The 19339-nt window shown below is 42.1% G+C and overlaps 1 long non-coding RNA gene across 1 annotated transcript in view; it reads right to left on the reverse strand.

Annotated features, from left to right (window-relative positions):
- LOC127527466 (uncharacterized) overlaps nt 1–19339 on the reverse strand; it is a 93036-nt gene that overhangs the window by 22050 nt on the left and 51647 nt on the right. Inside the window, exon 2 of the long non-coding RNA XR_007934762.1 lies at nt 1095–1247. This is a non-coding gene — a long non-coding RNA (uncharacterized LOC127527466). The remainder of the gene's footprint in view (nt 1–1094; nt 1248–19339) is intronic.

Below are 19339 nucleotides of genomic sequence, written 5' to 3' on the forward strand. Positions count from 1 at the left end.
CTCTACTGCGTTCACCGTCTTTTCATGTGATTACGTGGGAGGCGTGATGACGTGACACTCAACTCCGCCTCCCACGGCCATCGAGCTGCCGTCCATTACAGTATATTGTCAAAATAGAGGTTCCAGTTATGACCATTACGCGTTGAATTTCGAAATGAAACCTGCCTAACTTTTGTAAGTAAGCTGTAAGGAATGAGCCTGCCAAATTTCAGCCTTCCACCTACACGGGAAGTTGGACAATTAGTGATGAGTGAGTGAGTGAGTGAGTGAGTGAGTCAGTCAGTCAGTCAGTCAGTGAGTCAGTCAGTTAGGGCTTTGCCTTTTATTAGTATAGATATAAATCATTTATATATATTAAAAATATCAGCATCCCCACACTGATCCCTGCTAGCCACCACTTTTAACATCAGCCAATTCTGCACCCACCAACACACCACACCTTGAAATGCCACTTCTTTTAGTAGGATGCCCAACCTGCCATGTGACACCTTATTAAATGCTTCTTTAAAGTCCAGATCAATTATATTATAAGCTTCAGTCCGGTCATATCCTTTTATTGCTTTCTCATAGTATTCCAGCATTTAAGTAAAACATAACCTCTTTGTATGAACCCATGCTGACTGTTCAGTAAAACTCCTGTCCTTAATACATACTGCTCAATGTTCTTCTCCTTTCGGCCACTCCTGTTAGGGGTTGCCACAGCGGATCATTTTTCTCCATATCTTTCTGTCCTCTACATCTTGTTCTGTCACACCGATCACCTTCATGTCTTCTCTCACCACATCCATAAACCTTCTCTTAGGCCTTCCTCTTTTCCTCTTCCCTGGCAGCTCTATCCTTAGCATCCTTCTCCCAATATACCCAGCATCTCTCCTCTGCACATGTCCAAACCAATGCAATCTCGCCTCTCTGTCTTTGTCTCCCAACTGTCCCACCTGAGCTGACCCTCTAATGTCCTCGTTTCTATTTCTGTTCATCCTCATCACACCCAATTTAAATCTTGGCATCTTTAACTCTGCCACCTCCAGCTCTGTCCCCTGTGGCACTGTCTCCAACCCATATAATATAGTTGGTCTTACTACTGTCCTGTAGACCTTCCCTTTCACTCTTGCTGATACCCGTCTGTCACAAATCACTCCTGACACTCTTCTCCACCCACTCCACTCTGCCTGCACTCTCTTCTTCACTTCTCTTCCACAATCCCCATTACTCTGTACTGTTGATCCCAAGTATTTAAACTCATCCACCTTTGCCAACTCTACTCCTTGCATCCTCACCATTCCACTGACCTCCCTCTCATTCACACACATGTACAGTATTCTGTCGTGGTGGTCCTACTGACCTTCATTCCTCTCCTCTCATATCTCCACCTCTCCAGGGTCTCATCAGCCTGCTCCCTGCTTTCTCTACAGATCACAATTTCATCAGCAAACATCACAGTCCACGTGGACTCCTGTCTAATCTCATCTGTCAACCTGTCCATCACCATTGCAAATAAGAAAGGGCTCAGAGCCGATCCCTGATGTAATCCCACCTCGGTCACTCCTACCACAGACCTCACCACTGTCACACTTCCCTCTCGTACATATCCTTTACAACTCTTATGTACATCTCTGCCACTCCCGACTTCCTCATACAATACCACAGCTCCTCTCTAGTCACCCTCTCATATGCTTTCTTCAGGTCCACAGAGATGCAATGCAACTCCTTCTGGCCTTCTCTAAACTTCTCTATCAACAACCTAAGAGCAAACATCACATCTGTGGTGCTCTTTCTTGGCATGAAACCATCCTGCTGCTCACTAATCATCACCTCCCTTCTTATATTTAAAATATATTGATACAATTATTGTCACACACATGCGATTAGAAGGGAGCTGAATCGACCAAGTGGAGGTAATTACCCGCCAGGCCAGGGAGCGCTAAACCTGCTTCTGCACTTCTGTTGTTTTCTCTGCAGGTCAAATATGGGAAAATCCTACCTAATTCAACATCAGTTATATCACGTCCGGTTCTGGTACCCAGACTGACATCACTTACGGTTCCGGTCCTCAATGACATCACTTCCAGTTTTGACCTTTTAAAGCTGCCATCTTGCCACTACTAATTCAGTTCAGTCTTGGAACTCAACAAGAACACATCTTGGTTTATTACTATACCCTTTTGCAGCCAGGGACAATATACGGCTGGCTACCACAAACCTTTTTCATGTGTTGAGACTTATTCTTTCACATTATATACTGAAACAGTTTTTTTCTCTTTTTATACATTTAAAATATGTATATATATATATATAATATATATATATATATATATATATATATATATATATATATATATATATATATATAAATATATATATATATATATATATATATATATATACTGTTTTCGGGATCCTGCTCCTAAAATCATTAGCCGTTTCGGCTGCTTTCAGAGCAGCACCATATTTAAACCTGGAGGGTCTTCGTTAACACTCGTAGTCTCAAGTCCTCTCAAGGGTGAGATTGAAGCCATGAAATACTCAAATAATATCTGGGTGTGAATCAGCATATCTGAAGGAATCAAAAATAAATTACAAGCAAATGAATAAAATGGGAATCACTGGCAAACTTTGATGGAAGAAACGATGGATAATGAGAGTCGTTGTTTTTACAGTAGCTGCACGTTTTACACGCTGCTCCATTGAAATAATGAGACACCTTGACTGTATACAGTGAATATTAAATTAAGAATTCCGACACGTAACGGGCTTTGCTTAATAAACAGGTGTCAAATGGCAGGTTCATTTGCACGCCGGGTATTTACTTTTGCCGCAACTGATAATGGTGGAAGAGCAAACAACCTGATTACTGAGATATCCACCTTGTCTGGATGTTTAACACTTTAAAATTAGTTTATTAGAGTTGCATAAATTAAAATGATATGTTCAAGAAGAGTTTGAAAAACATCTGTTAACAACATGAACATTAAAACAATTCCCTAACAGAAGGAGGTCCATGTCCTGATGTGCTGCTTTTAGGATTCAAATTAATTCTGTTTATTTGTGTATAGCGCTTTTGACTCAGTACAGGGTCAGAGTGCTGTAACAAGGTCACAGGTACGCGCAATTGCAAACTTTACAAAATGCTAATTACAGTCATAGGAAAATGTTTGGGAACCCCTCTTAATTCTTTGGATTTTTAGTTATTATTGGCTGAGCTTTCAAAGTAGCAACTTCCTTTTAATATCTGACATGCCTTATGGACACAGTAGTATTTCAGCAGTGACATTAAGTTAATTGGATTAACAGAAAATATGCAATATGCAGCATAACAAAATTAGACAGGTGCATAAATGTGGGCACCCCAACAGAGATATGACATCAATACTTAGCTGAGCCTCCTTTTGCTAATCTAACAGCTTCTAGACGCTGTCCTACTATAGCCTCTGATGAGTGTCTGATTCTGGATGGAGGTATTGTTGACCATTCTTCATACAAAATCTCTCCAGTTCAGTTCAATTTGATGGACAGCCTGCTTCAAATCATCCCATAGATTTTCAATGATATTCAAGTCAGGGGACTGTGACGGCCATTCCAGAACATTGTACTTCTCCCTCTGCATGAATGCCTTTGTAGATTTCCAACTGTGTTTTGGGTCATTGTCTTGTTGAAATATCCAACTCCTGCGTAACTTCAACTTTGTGACTGATGCTTGAACATTATCCTGAAGAATTTGTTGATATTGGGTTGAATTCATCCGACCCTCGACTTTACCAAGGGCCCCAGTCCCTGAACTAGCCACACAGCCCCACTGCATGATGGAACCTCCACCAAATTTGACAGTAGGTAGCAGGTGTTTTTCTTGGAATGCGGTGTTCTTCTTCCGACATGCAAAGCGCTTTTAGTTCTGACCAAATAACTCCATTGTTGTCTTATCAGTCCAAAGCACTTTGTTCCCAAATGAATCTGGCTTGTCTAAATGAGCATTGGAATACAACAAGTGACTCTGTTTGTGGCGTGAGTGCAGAAAGGGCTTCTTTCTCGTCACCCTGCCATACAGATGTTCTTTGTGCAAACTGCGCTGAATTGTAGAACGATGTACAGATACACCATCTGTAGCCAGACGTTCTTGCAGGTCTTTGGAGGTGATCTGTGGTTGTCTGTCACCATTCTCACAATCCTGCTCATATGCCGCTCCTGTATTTTTCTTGGCCTGCCAGTCCTGCTGGGTTTAACAGCAACTGTGCCTGTGGCCTTCCATTTCCTGATTCCATTCCTTACAGTTACAGAAACTGACAGTTTAAACCTCTGAGATGGCTTTTTGTAGCCTTCACCTAAACCAGGAGACTCAACAATCTTTGTTTTCAGATCTTTGGAGAGTTGCTTTGAGGATCCCATGCTGTCACTCTTCAGAGGAGAGTCAAAGGGAAGGAAGCACAACTTGTAATTGACCACCTTAAATACCTTTATATCTCATGATGGGACACACCTGTCTATGAAGTTCAAGGCTTAGCGAGCTCATCCAACCAATTTGGTGTTACAAGTAATCAGCATTGAGCAGTGTCAAGGGGACATTTGTGCACAGCCAGTTTTTCACATTTGATTTCATTTCATACAATTAAATACTGCGTCACTAAAAATCTTTGTTCGGAAAACACTGCAGTACTCAGATGTTCCTAGGAAATGAAAGACATACCACTGTTATCTTTACTGTTGAAAGGAGAGTCAATTATTATTAGAGAGGGGCTCCCAAACTTTTTCATATGACTGTACATAATGAAAGCACACAATGGGGTGAAGGGGTCTGTGGTGTTTTCAGGGGACCAGAGCAGGTGTAGGATCTAGTGCGGCTCGGACTTTGTGAATGCAAGTGTGTGGAAAAAAGCCACACGGAACTGGGAAACTGGCTAATTGGTCATTCATGTGAGTGAACACAATCGGCTCGGCCTTCCCTCATTAGTACTATATGGTTCATGAAGGGGACACTTACACTCACAGGGCTACAGCACCCTCCATGATGTTTAAGGACAAAGACACATTTTTTCTTGACGTACCCTATTGTCTTGTGGTTTACTCCTCAAATATCCATCCCCATATCTGAGTCTACGAGAAAGTCGAGGGGAGACCACTCCCGATAAACTTCTAAGAGACAACAAAACATTAGTCCTTGATTTCCCCCTCTTCTCCACAGATTAAAATTACAAATCAAACAATTCTGATATTGAGATCCAAGTGCACGTTGTAGACTTTCATTTAAGGGGATTTGCAGACATTTTGGTGTCACAACACTTTTTCAACACGGTTCCCATCATGCTTGGGACAACTAGAGTCACAGGTGTTTGTGATTCCTCAGGTGGGTTTCATGGCTTCATAGGATACCTTGGCTTGCTTCTACCTTTTGGAGTCTGGAGTTGCCATTTTTCAACATGAGGACAAGAGCTGTGCCAATGAAAGTCAAAGAAGGCATAATAAGGCTGAAAAATGAGAATCAAACCATTGGAGACATCAGTAACACTTTAGAATGAAAATCATGAAGAAGAAAGAACACACTGGTGAGCTCAGTAATCACAAAGGAACTGGTAGGCCAAGGAAGACCTCCACTACTGATAAGAGAAGAATCCTTACTATGGTCAAGAAAAAGCCCCCAAGAAGAACAAAAAATCTAGTTCAGGAAAAATGAACAATTATGATAGATAGATAAGATGTGAAAGGCACTATATAATAGATAGATAGATAGATAGATAGATAGATAGATAGATAGATAGATAGATAGATAGATAGATAGATAGATAGATAGATAGATAGATAGATAGATAGATAGATAGATAGATAGATAGATAGATAGATAGATTTTTTTGGATTTTTCAAATATACTTAATCAGATATCTTAGGAACACCCTAGAACAATCGGGAAATGCATCCTGCCCAACTAAATGACGACTCACTCATACAATAATTCACATCACCCGGCCATTATTATGACGTGCATTGACGTGACAAGCTGATTAAAGCTCTAAAGAGATGAATAGGATGTACAGACTCGATTTTTTTTTCCCTTTTAAGAGGGCCAATGCTGCGTATTTGAACTGAAGAACTGAAATGTGTGTACTGAACCTTCCACAAAACTTTCATTTTTATCTATTTGAGCATGGATGTGGAATTTTCCACTTGTGGCAGGGGCTGAGCAGCACTTTTGAACTCTTGTGTAAGTGTCATCATTTCACTCGTATCCCAGTGTGCTGCATGTTGAAACTGATGCTGTATTTCACAGTGAAATATAAATCCATCAAGTGATGATGCTTCATGACGCTAGCTGCTTTATGGTGGACCCCAACCCCGGTCGACAATTGTGTGTCCTCACTTTGTGATGCTTCACAGGGGTCAACCTTATGGTTATCGATTGTGTATTATAGCTTCATGGCACTTGATGCTTTATGGGGGACCAGACACCTCCCACTTAGATAGAATAAATCCATTTAGACCCTTAACATATGTGATTCACAACAACTCAGCAATTAAAAAAATAATAATGAGAGGGAATATAGTTGGCGTCATGATGGCGCTCCAAAAGCTATGGATTTTGTAATTTTGGATTAGGGATTCCCAACATGTATATTTAATTTGATTTGTTTCTGTCACAGGGTGTCCTGATGCCCAGGGTCACCGGAGAGTCTTAATCTGTCATTGGTTACTGTGTATATTACTGTGTAAGTATTTTTCCTGAACGCAGAGTTAGAAAGTTAAAAGGTTACCAGGCAAACAGATAAACGCAGATTTAAAATGTTCACCATTTCTAAATAATAGTTGTTTTTCAGTTATTTTTCAATTTATATTTAGGTAGAGCTCTTCACAATAGGTGGCCTTAGAGTGCTGATTGTCAAGATTCAAAATCACAGAGAAATTATCAATTAACATAAACATTGTAATTAGTACAGCAATAGTAAATTACAAGCATACAGAACACGTTAAAAGCCAGGAGGCGACGGAGGAAATAAGCAAAAATTCAAGCTGATGTCAGTTTTGGAAAAAAACACCACTGAGAAATTGTCAAAGTTCTACCCAGTCATTTTTCTTTAACAGTTGCTAAAATAGGGGGCGATCTCAAGTAGGAAAGGAAACCAAGAAGTGTCAGAAACATGGATATTTTATTAGCACAATAAACTACACAAAGATTAGACATATTGGAAAAAAACAAATCTACTGCACCCAGTGGGCCTTAATATGTGGTGTTTGTACCCCTGTCTAACAGCTGGAGCCCCTTCTGCAAGTTTCCTAACCAATTATTTAAAACTACTATTCTGTTACTGTATGAAACACCTAGAAAATCTATGTCTATGTCAACAGGCGTTATATTACAGCCCTGGTTGTTTCCACTGGCTTGTATTAATTTTCTGTTTGCTTTTTGCTTTTGTTATGTTTCAAATATGATTTTTCACATTGCTATTTCTGTTACTTTTCTTATATTATTTTTTAACTTTTTCTTCTTCTTTTGGCTGCTCCTGTTAGGGGTCTCCACAGCGGATCATCTTCTTCCATATCTTTCTGTCCTCCTCATCTTGCTCTGTCATACCCATCACCTTCATGTCCTCTCACACCACATCCATAAACCTTCTCTTAGGCCTTCCTCTGTTCCTCTTCCCTGGCAGCTCTATCCTTAGCACCTTTCTCCCAATATACCCAGCAACTCTCCTCTGCACATGTCCAAACCAACACAATCTCACCTCTCTGACTTTGTCTCCCAACCGTCCAACCTGAGCTGACCCTCTAATGTCCTCATTTCTAATCCTGTCCATCCTTGTCACACCCAATGCAAATCTTAGCATCTTTAACTCTGCCACCTCCTCCTTTCACATCTATCTATCTATCTATCTATCTATCTATCTATCTATCTATCTATCTATCTATCTATCTATCTATCTATTATATACTGCCTTTCACATCTATCTATCTATCTATCTATCTATCTATCTATCTATCTATCTATCTATCTATCTATCTATCTATCTATCTATCTATCTATCTATCTATTATATAGTGCCTTTCACATCTATCTATCTATCTATCTATCTATCTATCTATCTATCTATCTATCTATCTATCTATCTATCTATCTATCTATCTATCTATCTATCTATCTATTATATAGTGCCTTTCACATCTATCTATCTATCTATCTATCTATCTATCTATCTATCTATCTATCTATCTATCTATCTATCTATCTATCTATCTATCTATCTATCTATCTATCCATCCATCCATCCATTTTCCAACCCGCTGAATCTGAACACAGGGTCACGGGGGTCTGCTGGAGCCAAACCCAGCCAACACAGGGCACAAGGCAGGGAACCAATCCCGGGCAGGGTGCCAACCCACCGCAGGACACACACAAACACACCCACACACCAAGCACACACTAGGGCCAATTCAGAATCGCCAATCCACCTAACCTGCATGCCTTTGGACTGTGGGAGGAAACCGGAGCGCCCGGAGGAAACCCACGCAGACACGGGGAGAACATGCAAACTCCACGCAGGGAGGACCCGGGAAGTGAACCCGGGTCCCCAGATCTCCCAACTGCGAGGCAGCAGCGCTACCCACTGCGCCACCGTGCCGCCCCTATCTATCTATCTATCTATCTATCTATCTATCTATCTATCTATCTATCTATCTATCTATCTATCTATCTATCTATCTATCTATCTATCTATCTAAAATGTTAAAATGTTAATTTCATGTCAACAAGTATTTGAGAAAATATCGTCAGCAAGAATCAACTGGGCCAAAAGTACCGCTTTTTTGATTGGCTCCTCGACAGCATGTTCACCACCAGATCTGCCCTTAGAAATGAGGTGGGACAGAAGGTGTTTTCGATATCTCGGGGTGGTGATGGGTGCTGAGGGGGTGGACAACAGTAATTGGGAAGGATTTTTAGATAAAGTAACTATGAGACTGAACAAATGGAAGTGGATTGTGTCTAAGCTGTCTTACAGGGGACGTGTGATTGTAATTAACAATTTGATAGCCTCTATGCTCTGGCACAAACTTGTGAGTGGGGACCCTCCTCCTGGGCTTTTACACAGAATCCAGAAACTTCTGGTTGATTTTTTTTGGGGGGGCCTACACTGGATTAAACAAAGTGTACTGTTTTTACCTTTGGAAGAGGGTGGTCAGGGGCTCACTGATGTTGTCTCTAAAGTTGCACAATTTCGACTTCAGGTTCTGCAGAAGGTTTTTTTTTGTTTCTCACCCTCTGAGTTGGAGAGAGATGGCGATGGGTTTCTTCCGCCGAGTGGGAGGCTTTGGTTTTGATAGACAACTTCTGGTGCTGAACATTCACAAAATGGACCTGTCCAGCCTACCCCATTTTTACAAGGGAGTCTTATTAACGTGGCACTTTGTCTTTAAAAGAAACTTTGCTACATCTGGTTGGTTGGCTGATGAGCCTTTAGTTTTCAACTCTGTTTTTTCATGTCCTCTGCTGTTAAGTGATAGTTTTGTTAAAACACTCATCACACATAAAATACTTACACTGTCCCAAATTTATGATGACAGCAAGAAGTCCTTTATTGACCCAGCAGTGCTATCTTCAATACTGGGGGTCAAGTCGGTCAGAATGCTTCAGAGTTTTTTGTCATTCATGGCCAAAGATTATCATCGGCTGAACAACTCGATCAGAGCAGTGAACACGGAGATGGAGGTCTGCCCTGCTGTTGATCTGTCCTCACTCACCGATAATACGATCGTGACATTCCATAAAGGGGAAGTCGTAAGTTTTAAGTCTCTGTCAAAAGGGGACCTTTATAAATATTGTGTTAAAACTGTACACTTTGCAGCACTAAATACAGCATGTGACACACCATGGAGAGAATATCTGGGGGTGGAAGGTGGGAGTGCACCTGCTTGGAGGGAGCTATATAAGCCCCCGAATAAGAAAAGAACAGCAGACTTGCAATGGAGAATTCTGCATGGGATTGTTGCTACCAATTCCTTTTTAAAAATAATTGAGCAGAAAGAGGATGATACTTGTGTATTTTGTGGACAAAAAGAAACGATAGTCCACTTATTCTTGCAATGTATGAGACTTAGTTTTTTTTTTCATTTTTTTTAGTGAAATATGTAGAAGGTTAATGGGGAAATTTAACAATACCTTGTTCATTTATGGAACAAAATATAATAAGGAAAATCGTCAAAAAGTTCAGCTATTAAACTATTTATTGGGTAAAGCAAAATTAGCAATTTTAAAGAGTAGAAATAATAAACAATCTGGGACAGGGGCTACTGATGCTGTGATGATTTTCAAGATAAATGTACGCTCCAGAATAATAATGGAATATACGTATTATAAATTGATGAATACATTAGATTTGTTTAAAAATGTGTGGGGGATTAAAGGGGTGCTTTGCTCAATTGATGATGGAGAACTAAAAATGAATGTATGAGACATAATTGAAGTTCACCTTTTTGTGTTTTCTTATAATGATGTAAAATAGATGAACTAATAGAACGGTGTAACATCATAATATTTCTGTTGAAGTTTTGATTTGGGACTTTTAAGTGCTTGTTTGATACGGGCTCAGGGGGTTTAAATTGTAAATTAGAAGAATGGAAAAGTTTTTTTGGGTCATTTCAAATTAATATAAGAAATAGTATATCAAATACGGACTGCAAGGGAATTGATTCTCAGTTGATGCAGCAGCCTGTAAAATATTGATTATATGTTACCTGTTATATATTAATTTGATTTATTGCTATTTGATCAATAAAGGTCTTTTAAAAAAAATAAAATATCTATCTATCTATCTATCTATCTATCTATCTATCTATCTATCTATCTATCTATCTATCTATCTATCTATCTATCTATCTATCTATTATATAGTGCCTTTCACATCTATCTATCTATCTATCTATCTATCTATCTATCTATCTATCTATCTATCTATCTATCTATCTATCTATCATATAGTGCCTTTCAAATCTATCTATCTATCTATCTATCTATCTATCTATCTATCTATCTATCTATCTATCTATCTATCTATCTATCTATCTATCTATCTATCTATCTATCTATCTATCTATCTATCATATAGTGCCTTTCAAATCTATCTATCTATCTATCTATCTATCTATCTATCTATCTATCTATCTATCTATCTATCTATCTATCTATCTGTCTGTCTGTCTGTCTGTCTGTCTGTCTGTCTGTCTGTCTGTCTGTCTGTCTGTCTGTCTTAAAATAACAATTCTTGCACTCATATGCGTTCTCTTTTACGTTCTCAATGTAACAAAATATTTTTTTAAGCACAGGCAGCTAATCGACACTTTATCTCCCTTCAGTAAAGAAAAAAATTAAAGCAAGCAGTGTAGCATGGAAAGGAAAATGAGGTTACATGGTTTAGTGCACCTCCTCAAGGTCCAGAGCAGAGCTAATATTGTGGGTTTATAATACAATTTAATTTTTAGTGATAGTAAAACAGCACCGGATGTTGAAATATTCATTGGTGGTTCTTTGCTCGATTCTCTTGTGTGTGACAGTCAACCAGCCAAAAAGGCTTTTAAGCTGGTAAGCCTGTCTGTGGCCCAGTTAAAATGCCCACAACTGAGAATACCATTTAAGTCACAGTTTAATTTGTATTTTAACTATCTGTAGTACCCGTCGTTTCTCAAGTATATTTGTGGAATGGGTTAAGGAAAGGAAGCAAAGGTCTATGTATTTTTAAAATGGTGGCCCTCTTGTTACTGCTAGCTGTTCCATCTGTCACCCACACTGTCTCTCCATCAATGTCTCTGCTCTCGTGAGTAGTCGAGAATTTCTTCATTTTGAGTTCTATTGGGGCTCCTTGCTGGACTGTAACCATGAACACCATCACGTCTGATTCGTCCTCTTAGTTTCAGGTGGACAGGTTATATTTCTTAAATTATGAAGGAGACCCAGCAACATCTCTTTGATTCTCTTTCGTGTTGTGCTTCACCTTCACCCTCGATCAGTCCTCTCCGGACACCCTCCATGCAAAAGCGTGTGATACTCCTTTTTATATTATGGTGCTGCCCAGGTACAGTAAGTAATGTTAAGCTCTGGTTATTTTGTCTGCTGGTCATGGCTTCAGTCTGGGGGATTCACTTGCTCTGAGCCAGAAGGTGGCACTAGTCAGCAAAATTTTGCATACAAAAGAAAGAGAACTCAAAAAAATTAAACACTGGGACCACCCAGGGTCAAAACTTTAGTTACCATATTTGTCTATTTATGGTCCTAGAGAGCAACTATGAAAAATTTGGTCCAGATTGGTCAAAGGGTGTAAGGTTGCAAAGGGAAAAGTCAGCCTTTGTAATCACGAAACCAACTTGCTCACCTACCAGTCTGGTTTTACACCTAAGAAGTCTACCATTGACCACATCCTGGCACTGAGGGTCCTCATGGAGTGTAAACGTGAATATCAGCAGAGTTTTTTTGCATTCTTTGTCGATTTTCATAAAGCTTTTGACTCGGTTGATTGAGCTGCCCTATGGGACATCTTGAGATTTCACGGGATCCCCTAGAGGTTGGTGGATATCATGGCCAGCCTGTACACTGGTACTGTGAGTGTTGTGCACAGTGGTGGCAGGACCTCTGTGGTTTTACCAGTTGATTCGGGGGTCCATCAGCTGTGTATTCTGCTCCTACTCTGTTCAGTGCTTGCATGGACAGGGTGTTGGGCAGGGTCATGGGGTCCAGTGGCTGTGGAGCATCTGTTGGTGAAGAGAGATTCACGGATGTTGACTTTGCTGTGATCTTCACAGAGTCAATGGAGGCTCTGATCGGGGCGCTCGAGAGACTGAGTGAGGGATAGGAGTGTCTGGGCTTGCGAGGGTCCTGATAAAAACCAACATCCTGGCCTTTAATGACCTCTTGGGCACGGCCATCAGCAGTGTGTCTGTCTGTGGAGAGAGTGTCGACCTCATCATTGAGAGGTTTACGTACCTTGGCAATGACATTCATGTCTCTGGTGACTCTTCCTGTGAAGTCAGTAGACGGATTGGGAGAGCATGGTGGGTCATGAGGTCGCTGGAAAGGGGTGTGTGGCTCTCCCGATATCTATACAAAATGACAAAGGTCCAAATCTTTAGAGTCCTGGTGCTTCCTCTTTGCAAAACATGGACACTATCCAGTGACCTGAGATGAAGACTGGACTCCTGTTAAACTTGGGAGAGTCCTTGGGTACCGCTGGTCTGAGTTTGTGTTGCTCATGGAGTCCCGAATGAGGCACATGACCTGAATTGTGAGGGAGCATCAGTTACGGCATTACGGCCATGTGGTGCGAATCCCTGAGGGTGGACCAGGCCAAGGGGACGCCCACATAACACATGGCTGCGGCAGATAGATGGTTATTTCTGGAGGGTGGGGCTGGACCGCGTGTCTGCCTAGTGGGTTGCCAACCAGCTGTTTTGTTGTGTGGTGGGTGTGGCAACATGTTGTACCAGTGCATGCTCCCCAACCTGACTTGACCTGACCTGATCCTATACAGTGCATCTGGAAAGTATTCGTAGCGCTTCATCACTTTTTCCACATTTTGTTATGTCACAGCCTTATTCCAAAATGGATTAAATTCATTTTTTTCCTCAGAATTCTACACACAACACCCCATAATGACAATGTGAAAAAAGTTTACTTGAGGTTTTTGCAAATTTATTAAAAATAACAAAACTGAGAAATCCCATGTACATAAGTATTCACAGCCTTTGCCATGAAGCTCGACATTGCGCTCAGGTGCATCCTGTTTCCCCTGATCATCCTTGAGATGTTTCTGCAGCTTCATTGGAGTCCACCTGTGGTAAATTCAGTTGACTGGACATGATTTGGAAAGGCACACACCTGTCTATAGAAGGTCCCACAGTTGACAGTTCATGTCAGAGCACAAACCAAGCATGAAGTCAAAGGAATTTTCTGTAGACCTCCGAGACAGGATTGTCTCGAGGCACAAATCTGGGGAAAGTTACAGAAAAATTTCTACTGCTTTGAAGGTCCCAATGAGCACAGTGGCCTCCATCATCCGTAAGTGGAAGACGTTCAAAACCACCAGGACTCTTCCTAGAGCTGGCCGGCCATCTAAACTGAGCGATCGGGGGAGAAGGGCCTTAGTCAGGGAGGTGACCAAGAACCCGATGGTCACTCTGTCAGAGCTCCAGAGGTCCTCTGTGGAGAGAGGAGATCCTTCCAGAAGGACAACCATCTCTGTAGCATTTCACCAATCAGGCCTGTATGGTAGAGTTAGATAGATAGATAGATAGATAGATAGATAGATAGATAGATAGATAGATAGATAGATAGATAGATAGATAGATAGATAGATAGATAGATAGATAGATAGATAGATAGATAGATAGATAGATAGATAGATAGATAGATAGATAGATAGATAGATAGATAGATAGATAGATAGATAGATAGATAGATAGATAGATAGATACTTTATTAATCCCAGGGGGAAATTCACAAAGTCCAGCAGCAAAAAATATTAAATTAAAGAGTAATAAAAAATGCAGGTAAAAAACAGACAATAACTTGAATAATGTTCAACGTTTACCCCTCTGGTGGAATTGAAGAGTCGCATAGTTTGGGGGAGGAATGATCTTCTCAGTCTGTCAGTGGAGCAGGACAGTGACAGCAGTCTGTCGCTGAAACTGCTCCTCTGTCTGGAGATGACACTATTTAATGGATGTAGTGGATTCTCCATAATTGATAGGAGCCTGCTGAGTGCCCGTTGCTCTGCTACGGATGTCAAACCGTCCAGCTCTATGCCAACAATAGAGCCTGCCTTCCTCACCAGTTTGTCCAGGCATGAGGCATCCTTCTTCTTAATGCTGCCTCCCCAACACACCACTGCGTAGAAGAGGGCACTCGCCACAACCATCTGATAGAACATCTGCAGCATCTTACTGCAGATGTTGAAGGATGCCAGTCTTCTAAGGAAGTACAGGCGGCTCTGTCCTTTCTTACACAGAGCATCAGTATTGGCAGTCCAGTCCAATTTATCGTCCAGCTGCACTCCCAGGTATTTATAGGTCTGCACCCTCTGCACACAGTCACCTCTGATGATCACGGGGTCCATGAGGGGTCTGGGCCTCCTAAAATCCACCACCAGTTCCTTGGTTTTGCTGGTGTTCAGTTGTAGGTGGTTTAAGTCGCACCATTTAACAAAGTCCTTGATTAGGTTTCTATACTCCTCCTCCTGCTCACTCCTGATGCAGCCCACGATAGCAGTGTCGTCAGCAAACTTTTGCACGTGGCAGGACTCCGAGTTATATTGGAAGTCCGATGTATATAGGCTGAACAGGACCGGAGAAAGTACAGTCCCCTGCGGCACTCCTGTGTTGCTGACCACAATGTCAGATCTGCAATTCCCGAGATGCACATACTGAGGTCTGTCTTTAAGATAGTCCACGATCCATGCCACCAGGTATGAATCTACTCCCATCTCTGTCAGCTTGTCCCTAAGGAGCAGAGGTTGGATTGTGTTGAAGGCACTAGAGAAGTCTAGAAACATAATTCTTACAGCGCCACTGCCTCTGTCCAAGTGGGAGAGGGATCGATGTAGCATATAGATGATGGCATCTTCCACTCCCAGTTGGCCAGACGGAAGCCACTCCTTAGTAAAAGGCACATGGCAGCCCTCCTGGAGTTTGCCAAAAGGCACCTGAAGGACTCTCAGACCATGAGAAGGAAAATTCTCTGGTCTTTTGAGACAAAGATTGAACTCTTTGGTGTGAATGCCAAGCGTCACTTTTGGGGAAAACTTTGCACCATCCCTACAGTGAAGCATGGTGGTGGCAGCATCATGCTGTGGGGATGTTTTTCAGCGGCAGGGACTGGGAGACTAGTCAGGATAAAGGGAACGATGACTGCAGCAATGTACAGAGACATCCTGGATGAAAACCTGCTCCAGAGCGCTCTTGACCTCAGACTGGGGCGACGGTTCATCTTTCAGCAGGACAACGATCCTAAGCACACAGCCAAGATATCAAAGGAGTGGCTTCAGGACAACTCTGTGAATGTCCTTGAGTGGCCCAGCCAGAGCCCAGACTTGAATCCGATTGAACATCTCTGAAGAGATCTTAAAATGGCTGTGCACCGACGCTTCCCATCCAACCTGATGGAGCTTGAGAGGTGCTGCAAAGAGGAATGGGCGAAACTGGCCAAGGATAGGTGTGCCAAGCTTGTGGCATCATATTCAAAAAGACTTGAGGCTGTAATTGCTGCCAAAGGTGCATCGACAAAGTATTGAGCAAAGGCTGTGAATACTTATGGACATGGGATTTCTCAATTTTTTATTTTTAATAAATTTGAAAAAACATCAAGTAAACTTTTTTCACGTTGTCATTATGGGGTGTTGTGTGTAGAATTCTGAGGAAATAAATGAATTTAATCCATTTTGGAATAAGGCTGCAAAATAACAAAATGTGGAAAAAGTGATGCGCTGTGAATACTTTCCGGATGCACTGTATGTACTGGATAGGAATATCAGTAACAAGCTGGTTACATTTGCAGATGATACCAAGCTAGGTGGATTGGCAGACATTTAAGAATCCGTTGAGTCATTCATTATACAGGACTTAAACTGCAGACATACGTGGGCAGATTAATGGCAGATGAAATTTAATGCCAATAAATATAAAGTGTCACACGTACAACACAAAAATGTGAGGTTTGAATTAACAATGGGAGGTCTGAAAATCAAAAGTCCACCATATGAGAAGGATTTTGGAGTCATGGTGGACACAACACTATTAACTACCAGAAAGGCTCACAGAATGTCAGGTTATATAGCGCCTTGATGTGTGGAGTTCCAGTCACAGGAGGTTCTGCTCAGTCTTTATGACACACTGGTGAGGCCTCATCTGGATTTCTGTGTGCAGTTTGGGTCTCCAGGCTACAAAAAGGACATAGCAGCACTAGAGGTGGTCCAGCGAAGCGCGACTAGGCTGATTCATTGGCTACAGGGGATGAGTTATGAGGAAAGATTAAAGTTTACACAAAAGGAGATGAAGAGGAGACCTGATTGAAGTGTTTAAAATGATGAAGAGGATTAGTCCAGTGGATTGAGATGGTGACTTTAAAATGAGTTCATCGCGAACACAGGGACACAGTTGGAAACTTGTGAAGGGTAAATTTTGCACAAACATTTTTCATTTACAGAACCACAGACACATGAAATAAATGACCAAGTAGTGTGGTGGACAATAGGACTTCAGGGACCTTCAAAACTTGACTTGATGATGCCGTGCAAGGCCATCTGTTTCAAAGCTGAAGTTGAACCAGGAATGAATCTTTCGGCATTATAATTATCTGAAGCCCACCAGTAAACCCACCAAGGCATGGCTTAACAAAAGAAGAAATGGAGGGTTATGGACTGGTTCAGTCAAAGCCCAGATTTGAATCCCATTGAAACATTGTGGGGGGGATTTGAAATGGTCAGGACATGCAAGAACACCCACAAAATCCTGCTACTGAAGGGATTGTGTAAAATGTATGACAGCGTCTGGTGGGCCGTTACGTGAAACTCCTACAAGAAGAGATTCCTGCTAAAGGGGGCAATGCCCAGGGCCGGATAAAAACGAAATTGGGCCTGATGCTGCAGCACAAAAAAGGCCTATTTTTTTCTCGGCATTGGTGCATTCGACACTCACCGTACAGGCACACTCAGACCGACCAAGGAGTCTTAATTACTTGCGACACTACCAGCCAGCCTTTATTGAACATGAATAATAATAACGACATAGTATCGTAACAACTCGAGATTAACATCAAACTATGTAACATCAACATTCAATAGCAATTGTCTGAAAAGTGCACTTAATGCAGAAAAAGGCTAAATCTGTGTTTAGGCTAACACTGTGTCTAGGCGTCCGAATTTCATTCTAAGAATTATTTTGAGGTTAATATAGCAAAGGAAAACTGTCCAGCTTCCGGAAAATTCTTGTCTGTTTTCATTTGAGCCTATTTTAGGAATGGGCCTAATGCTGCAGCATCAATAGCACCCACCTTAATCCGGCCATGGCAATGCCACCTTCTGAGATCAAGGGTCTACTTCCCCAGTACACCATGACATCTATTCATCCATCCATCCATTTTCCAACCCGCTGAATCCTGAACACAGGGTCACGGGGGTCTGCTGGAGCCAATCCCAGCCAACACAGGGCACAAGGCAGGAACCAATCCTGGGCAGGGTGCCAACCCACCGCAGGACACACACAAACACACCCACACACCAAACACACACTAGGGCCAATTTAGAATCGCCAATCCACCTAACCTGCATGTCTTTGGTCTGTGGGAGGAAACCGGAGCGCCCGGAGGAAACCCACGCAGACATGGGGAGAACATGCAAACTCCACGCAGGGAGGACCCGGGAAGCGACCCCAGGTCCCCAGGTCTCCCAACTGCGAGGCAGCAGCGCTACCCACTGCGCCACCGTGCCGCCCCACATCTATTCATATTTTTGTTGAATTAATGATTGAAGTCACAATTTTCTTGGTGTTTTTATTCAAGTGTATCACATCTATCTGTAGGTAGTGTTTGCATGAAGATCCAAATGTTTGCCTGATTAAATATTTTGAAAAAAGTCAACAATCTCATTGGAGTGCACTCACTTTTTCACAAGGCTGTAACTTTCATCCATCCATCCATTTTGCAACCCGCTGAATCCTAACTTCAGGGTCACGGGGGTCTGCTGGAGCCAATCCCAGCCAACACAGGGCACAAGGCAGGAACCCATCCTGGGCAGGGCGCCAACCCACCTCAGGACACACGCACACACTAGGGACAATTTAGAAACGCCAATCCACCTAACCTGCATGTCTTTGGACTGTGGGAGGAAACCCACACAGACACAGGGAGAACATGCAAACTCCACGCAGGGAGGACCCGGGAAGCGAACCCAGGTCCCCAGGTCTTCCAACTGCGAGGCAGCAGCGCTACCCACTGCGCCACCGTGCCGCCCGGCTGTAACTTTGCAATGCATAATACATGATGCCTGTTTAACTATAATATTTTATTGTTTACCATTCTGCAGATAATTTGTTCATGTTGTTAGCTCGAGTCCGAACACCATCAGGCTAACACAAGCACTTTGTCCAAACACACATTTATTGAACATAAATAAAGTCCCACACAACACACAGTGCCCCCAGCACCAATCACCCTCTCCACGGGTCTCTCTTCCAAATGTCTGTGGGCCGCCTTTCCTCTCCTCCCGGGAGCTTCGTCCTGCTCCCACTCCCGACTCCAGCTCCCTGATTGTAGGGAGGCGGCCCCTTTCATTTCCACCCGGATGTGCTCCAGGTGCCTGATGACGTCATTCCAGCAGTAATTCCTGGT

The sequence above is a fragment of the Erpetoichthys calabaricus genome, chromosome 4 (genome assembly GCF_900747795.2).
Source record: "Erpetoichthys calabaricus chromosome 4, fErpCal1.3, whole genome shotgun sequence".
NCBI lineage: Eukaryota > Metazoa > Chordata > Cladistia > Polypteriformes > Polypteridae > Erpetoichthys > Erpetoichthys calabaricus.